The sequence below is a fragment of the Electrona antarctica genome, assembly GCF_951216825.1.
Source record: "Electrona antarctica genome assembly, chromosome: 23".
NCBI classification, from domain to species: Eukaryota; Metazoa; Chordata; class Actinopteri; order Myctophiformes; family Myctophidae; genus Electrona; species Electrona antarctica.
The window spans coordinates 34225243-34232760 of NC_136804.1; positions in this window are offsets into that span (position 1 = coordinate 34225243).

Here is a 7518-nt window from a genome sequence, read left to right on the forward strand (position 1 = left end):
GGTAAATCTTACATATTTGTAACTCACAAGTTCATATTTGCAACTCACGTGAGTGAACTCACAGGTTCACATTTATGTTTTGTATCCACAAGTTCAGATTTGTGTTTTGTATCTGTATTTCGCATCTGTGTTTTGTATCCGTGTTTCGCATCTGTGTTTTGTATTTGTGTTTTGTATTTGTGTTTTGTATCTGTAATTTGCATCTGTGTTTTGTATCCGTGTTTCGCATCTGTGTTTGAAACACAAATACAAAACACAGTTGTGAAACACAGATACAAAACACAGATGCAAATTACAGATACAAAACACAAATACAAAACACAGATGCGAAACACGGATACAAAACACAAAACACAAATCTGAACTTGTGGATACAAAACACAAATGTGAACCTGTGAGTTCACTCACGTGAGTTGCAAATCTGAATTTGTGAGTTACAAATCTGTGAGACCTTTGAGACTGTGCTAAAACGCTGCTGCTCTACTTTTGAGACTCTTCTGACATTGGGCGTTAACAAATGTCATCATTGGCTGAGGGAATCTGTCAATCATTCTGATTGACAGATTCCTCGGCCAATCAGATCGGTCCGCCTTCAGCCAATCCTATGGCTCTAACGCCCTGGGGGCACGCTGGTCCATAGCTCTAATGCCCTATGGTGGGGGGCACGCTGGTCCATAGCTCTAACGCCCGGGGGGCATGCTGGTTCATAGCTCTAATGCCCTATGGCGGGGGGCACGCTGATCCATAGCTCTAATGCCCTATGGCGGGGGGCACGCTGGTCCATAGCTCTATTGCCCTATGGTGGGGGGCACGCTGGTCCATAGCCCTAACGCCCAATGGCGGGGGCACGCTGTTCCTTAGCTCTAATGCCCTATGGCGGGGGCACGCTGTTCCTTAGCTCTAATGCCCTATGGCGGGGGGCACGCTGGTCCATAGCTCTAACGCCCTATGGCGGGGGCATGCTGGTCCATAGCTCTAACGCCCTATGGCGGGGGGCACGCTGGTCCATAGCTCTAACGCCTGGGGGGCACGCTGGTCCATAGCTCTAATGCCCTATGGCGGGGGGCACGCTGGTCCATAGCTCTAATGCCCTATGGTGGGGGGCACGCTGGTCCATAGCCCTAACGCCCTATGGCGGGGGGCACGCTGGTCCATAGCTCTAATGCCCAATGGCGGGGGCACTCTGTTCCTTAGCTCTAATGCCCTATGGCGGGGGCACGCTGGTCCATAGCTCTAATGCCCTATGGCGGGGGCATGCTGGTCCATAGCTCTAATGCCCTATGGCGGGGGCACGCTGGTCCATAGCTCTAATGCCCTATGGCGGGGGCACGCTGGTCCATAGCTCTAATGCCCTATGGCGGGGGCACGCTGGTCCATAGCTCTAATGCCCTATGGCGGGGGGCACGCTGGTCCATAGCTCTAATGCCCTATGGCGGGGGCACGCTGGTCCATAGCTCTAATGCCCTATGGCGGGGGCACGCTGGTCCATAGCTCTAATGCCCTATGGCGGGGGGCACGCTGGTCCATAGCTCTAACGCCCGGGGGGCACGCTGGTCCATAGCTCTAATGGACCAGCCATAGGGTGTTAGAGCTATGGACCAGCGTGCCCCCCGCCATAGGGCGTTAGGGCTATGGACCAGCGTGCCCCCCGCCATAGGGCGTTAGGGCTATGGACCAGCATGCCCCCCACCATAGGGCATTAGAGCTATGGACCAGCATGCCCCCGCCATAGGGCGTTAGAGCTATGGACCAGCGTGCCCCCCGCCATAGGGTATTAGCTATGGGCCATCGTGCCCCCCGCCATTGGGCATTAGAGCTATGGATCAGCGTGCCCCCCGCCATAGGGCATTAGAGCTATGGACCAGCGTGCCCCCCGCCATAGGGCATTAGAGCTATGGACCAGCGTGCCCCCGGGCATTAGAGCTATGGACCAGCGTGCCCCCCACCATAGGGCATTAGAGCTATGGACCAGCGTGCCCCCAGGGCATTAGAGCCATAGGATTGGCTGAAGGTGGACCGATCTGATTGGCCGAGGATCAGATTCCCTCAGCCAATGATGACGTTCGTTAACGCCCAATGTCAGAAGAGTTTCAATAGTAGAGCAGCAGAGTTTTAGCACAGTCTCAAAGGTCTCACAGATTTGTAACTCACAAGTTCAGATTTGCAACTCACGTGAGTGAACTCACAGGTTCACATTTGTGTTTTGTATCCACAAGTTCAGATTTGTGTTTTGTATCTGTATTTCGCATCTGTGTTTTGTATCCGTGTTTCGCATCTGTGTTTTGTATTTGTGTTTTGTATTTGTGTTTTGTATCTGTAATTTGCATCTGTTTTGTATCTGTGTTTCACAACTGTGTTTTGTATTTGTGTTTCAAACACAGATGCGAAACACGGATACAAAACACAGATGCAAATTATGGATACAAAACACAAATACAAAACACAAATACAAAACACAGATGCGAAACACGGATACAAAACACAGATGCAAATTACAGATACAAAACACAAATACAAAACACAAATACAAAACACAGATGCGAAACACGGATACAAAACACAGATGCGAAATACAGATACAAAACACAAATCTGAACTTGTGGTTACAAAACACAAATGTGAACCTGTGAGTTCACTCACGTGAGTTGCAAATCTGAACTTGTGAGTTACAAATATGTAAGATTTACCGTGACACTTTTGATACTGTTCTGACCCCATAAGAATTGATCAATCAGAATTGATTAGCAGTTTATAAATTATGTTCTTTAGCCCCCAATAGCGGCTTTCTATTATATATTGGTCCTCCTGGCTCATTTGATATAAATAATGAACTGTTATCATCACTGATGTCTATCATCACCTCAATGATACCAGGGTTTCCCTGATAAACTCCCACTGAAACAGACAATGTGGTTGTTTGTGAGGTAGTGTCCCAAAACCTAATGTTCTTTCAACAACATTATGGGCAGAAAGATTGTGCAGAAGATTTGTCAAAATAATTGGGCTATTATAAATCATCTTACTGTAGCTATTACTAGCATGATTGTGTTTCAGACCTGTAATTAATGGTAACTAGAGCGGTGCCCATTGGGCACTGGCCTACTTGGAACGATGCAAGTTGGAAATGAATGCCCCGCCCAGTTATTATGGCTGTGTCCCTTTTATGCACATATTTGGAGTTCTTTGTCAGGCATGCCCAAATATGGAGTCTATGCAGATCTCAGAACAAACATTGTGATGTCAGAACAGGCCAGCTCCAGTATATCTAGGGGTGATCAATTGGCTTATAATTTGTGCCCTGTCCAGAGCCTGCTGGGCAGAGGCTTTTGTGTCAGTGTGGAGTGGAATGCGGAAGTGCTCATTCTATCTCAATGGGATAGTTACAATGTTTGGAACTATACTGTATAGCCCATAGCACCCCGTTTTGCGGGGATATCAAAGCGTGTCGTGACTCGTCTTCTGCTACGGCTCTGGCTACAGCTAATCAAACTAATCCATTTAGGTGATTATAAAATACAGAAAGTAGCTGATCTACTAGTACGTTGTGAGATTGTAGATTTGCTCAGTCAGTTCTTCATGTCAATTAGTTGATACACAGTATAAAGTTAATCAAAACGGTAATCAATAGAATGATCTCTAAGAAAAGGAGTAGACCCCGTTTACACTCGGGCTACTGTATACTTGGTTGGTTCTTACTGTTGAATGAGAAAACAGGGGGCGACGATTAGAATGTCATTGGAAAAACACCTCTGGTCATTTCCAGTAAGCTGGGCTGGCGCTGAGCCAATTTGATTCTATCTGTCCTATTTTTTATTTTTATTTTTTTGTTCCATTGAAGAAGAAAAAAAAGAAAACATAATTCATTTAATTATGCTCCTCCTCCTCCTGCCTGTCGAAACACATTGCACTCAGGAGACCACAGCAAATTCCTAGACAGTTATTCATACCTATTCCTTGAGGGGGTTCCAAATGGACCCTTACAGTACAAATGGAACCAAATGCTTCCATTTGTACACTCTCAGAGTTATGAGGCTCCATGAAATTAAAAGGTTTGAGAACCACTAGATCTATAGGAATAAATACAAATGTAAAACTGAAGCATTCAAAATACAAAATAATTGATCTGTAAATGTTCGTGTTCATGTGGTTAAATTATGTGATATGGGACTGGCAAGGCATATTAACCGATACTGATACCATCATTTTAGGCAGTATTGATATGGGAACAACTCTATTTAGATTTTCTTGAAGTGCACAGACAGGATTCATGCCTCTGCATGTCATTCCTTTTTATCCCTGCTTCTTGTCAGACCAAATTAAATGCATGCATTTCCTTTTGGGATGTATAGACTAGATGGCAATATCACCAAGTTCCGAAGTTCAACCTTTGCATGACTGCACACTGAGCTTGTGCAGGGGTCATCGTCATGCTGGCTTTGAGGAGGACATTTTAGTTAGAATTCCATTTTTGCCACGGACATACCAAATGACTGGACACATACAGAGCTATAGCCCTGAATGACCATAACAGGTGTGTTTGATTGATTGATTGAAATATTTATTAACAGTTTGCAGAATTACAGTACATTTCAAGCACAACTCAATACAAAGATGGTTAACTGTGAGTGGACGACCCAATAAAGCATTACACTTGTTTACAAGAGGGTCCACCTTGTTCAAATCATCAAAACATTTAGAGACGTACAAATAGACACTTCTATATAGCCAAAAAGAACAGAACAGGAATTCATCATAAAGGAGGTAAAAAAAGGGAAAAGAAACGTATACAGTGAGGGGGAAAAAGGGGTGGGTGGTGGTGGTGGGGGGGGGGGGGGGGGGGGGGGGGGGGGTGTAAATGTTAAAGGGTCCTTGCAAATATAAAATTTGAGGACCACTAGTACTAGTGGACACCTAATGTTCCGTAGTGTCGTAGTAAGTCATATTCTGAAGAAAACCTGGATAGTATTGATCAAAGTAAGAACATTATAGTGGTGTCTAAAGGATTGGCTATTTTCGCTATTAGTCTTAAATGGTTAAGACTTAAGAATATGCTCACCCCCTGTCTATCCCACTAATATACAAATGAAAAAGGCACCCTGTTTTTGAGGGGCGCTAGCCCCTCTATACACAGGTTTAATGTTTGTCTTTAGTTCAATATTTGTTTTGTAAACGCCATTGACAATGAAGGGAAAATGTACCTCATAATGTGCCTCATTATGTCATATTGTCTCTTTATTGTTAATGGCGTTTAACGTTTGTGTTGGCACCATTTGTTTTACATCACCAGTACATCACCTAATCAACATGAGTTAGAATTTAATATATTAGCACCACTCACTTCACACAGGTGTGATTTTTACAATATAAGTAGCCTCACTGTAAAATAATCAAAATGCTGGCCTCACTGTAATCTGTAATGAATCAAAATGCTGCAAGCAAGCATCCTGGATTTAAACGGCATTAGAAAAAAAATATTTTATGACCTCGTACCGTGACTCAGCTTCACAGGATGTGCGTGGTTGAATGAATGAATGCTTTGCTTTTCAGAAGTTCAGTTTGTTGTTGATAAGGATCATGTACATAGTGAACAGTTGAGTTGAGCAATACGCCTCTTCCTGATGAGAAACAGACAACAGAAACAGAAACTCTATTTTGTCCTTCCATGAATACGAAACTTAACCAATTTATGTTTTATTTTTTTTCTAAATGTCTGTAATTAGTGTTCAGGAACAGCTTCGGCCTCCCCATCTCTCAAGTTATTTCGGAAACGGAAAATACATTTTTCAGGTCGGGATACCAATTATATCCTATCAAGAGAGAGAACTCATACAGGTTACAGGATAAACAAGCTTAAAAGTGAACTTGCTGATGAAACAAAAATAGCTCTATATTCTGAAATATGAACTATATTCTAACAGGGGCCTCCCCGTCTCTCCGGGATACCAATTCTATCCTATCAAGAGAGAAGAGAACTCATACAGGTTACACAGGATAAACAAGTGAACTTGGAAGTGATGAAACAAAAATATGAGCAGACAAAGGAACTGGAACAATACTAATTTGAAGCTGATACATTCATTGTGGGGTTCCACCTGAAAATATTTTTTGTTTTGTTTTGTTTAAGAACTATCAAAGTTCAAGGTTGTATTTACATATTGTGCACAGGTAAATAAGAGTAAAAACCATTTGTATTTGGCTTCCTTACAAGCTTCCTTACGAGATCTACTGAATGTGTCAAACTGACATATTGAGCCTATGACACACAGTGTGGCTTCCCCCCAGTAGGCCTCCTTCACATTCAGTAGATCCTGTGATCTTCTGTGGCCAGATGTAATTTCCTGGGGTATATTAGGACTATAGTAGATAATAAAAAAATAAATCGCCATAATATTTTGTAAAAAAAATACATATAATTATCCCCATGCTCGAATGCCCCCGCCCCCCTGTCAAAAACCACTAAAATCCCTAAAACGAAAGAAAGCAGCAAATGAAGAAAATGAACACTCCTTTTACTTTCTCTAATAACAACCTAAAAAAACTAAAGTTGTCCTGTAGTTGACAAAGTTGACAATGTAGCAGCATACTGTAGACTCTACAGTGATAATGAAAAATAAACCAAATGTCAGTAGTTTTATACTAATAGGATCATGAACAATGCTTGGATAAACAACTTCACAGTACCTTCCGTATATGGCCTGAAGATGGACACCACTGTGTCTGGAACTCTGAGTTTCATGTCGGAGAGGCATTGCTCACAGACACGTGCTTATGTAACGCCCGGGATTCGAACTCGGCTCTCTCGCGTGAAAGTCCAATATCTTAACCACTAGACCAAAGGGATATCAGACTGGTTGGTCAAATTGGGTGTGTCCAAGATTACAAAAGATCTTGGACATATCATAACAGATACCTTAGAGGATGATGAGGACATGTTTAGACAGAGGAGAATGCTATATGTACAAGCCAACATGTTGGTCCGTACATTTCACCATTGTACTACGGATGTTAAGGTAAACCTCTTTAGAGCTTATTGCACCCCTCTCTACACAGCTCCACTGTGGGTGAAGTATAAGAAGGAGAGCTTACGCAAGCTGCAAGTAGCCTATAATGACTGTCTTCGAATCCTGTTAAAAAAAACCAGGAGCACTAGAGCCAGTGGGCTTTTCTGTTCATTGGGTCTCACTACATTCATGGCTCTGTTGAGGAACCTGACATTTAAATTCATGAGCAGGCTGGATCGCTCACTGAAGGACAGACCCAGGCCGTAGTTCTGTAAGGTACACTTCTACCATCAGAGGACACTGGCATGAGTGCCTCACCTAGAGTAGTAACCTGTGGGGCTGGGTAAATGTACTGTATTTTTATTTATTTTTATTCTCGTATATGTGATGTACTGTCTTACCTTGTGGGCCATGAGCCTGTAATAAAGTTTATATACAGTATATCCCTATGGACCAGGGGAGACATTAGACTTTTGAGGCCATCGGGCAGAGGCTCAGAGCCACTCTGCTACACTTA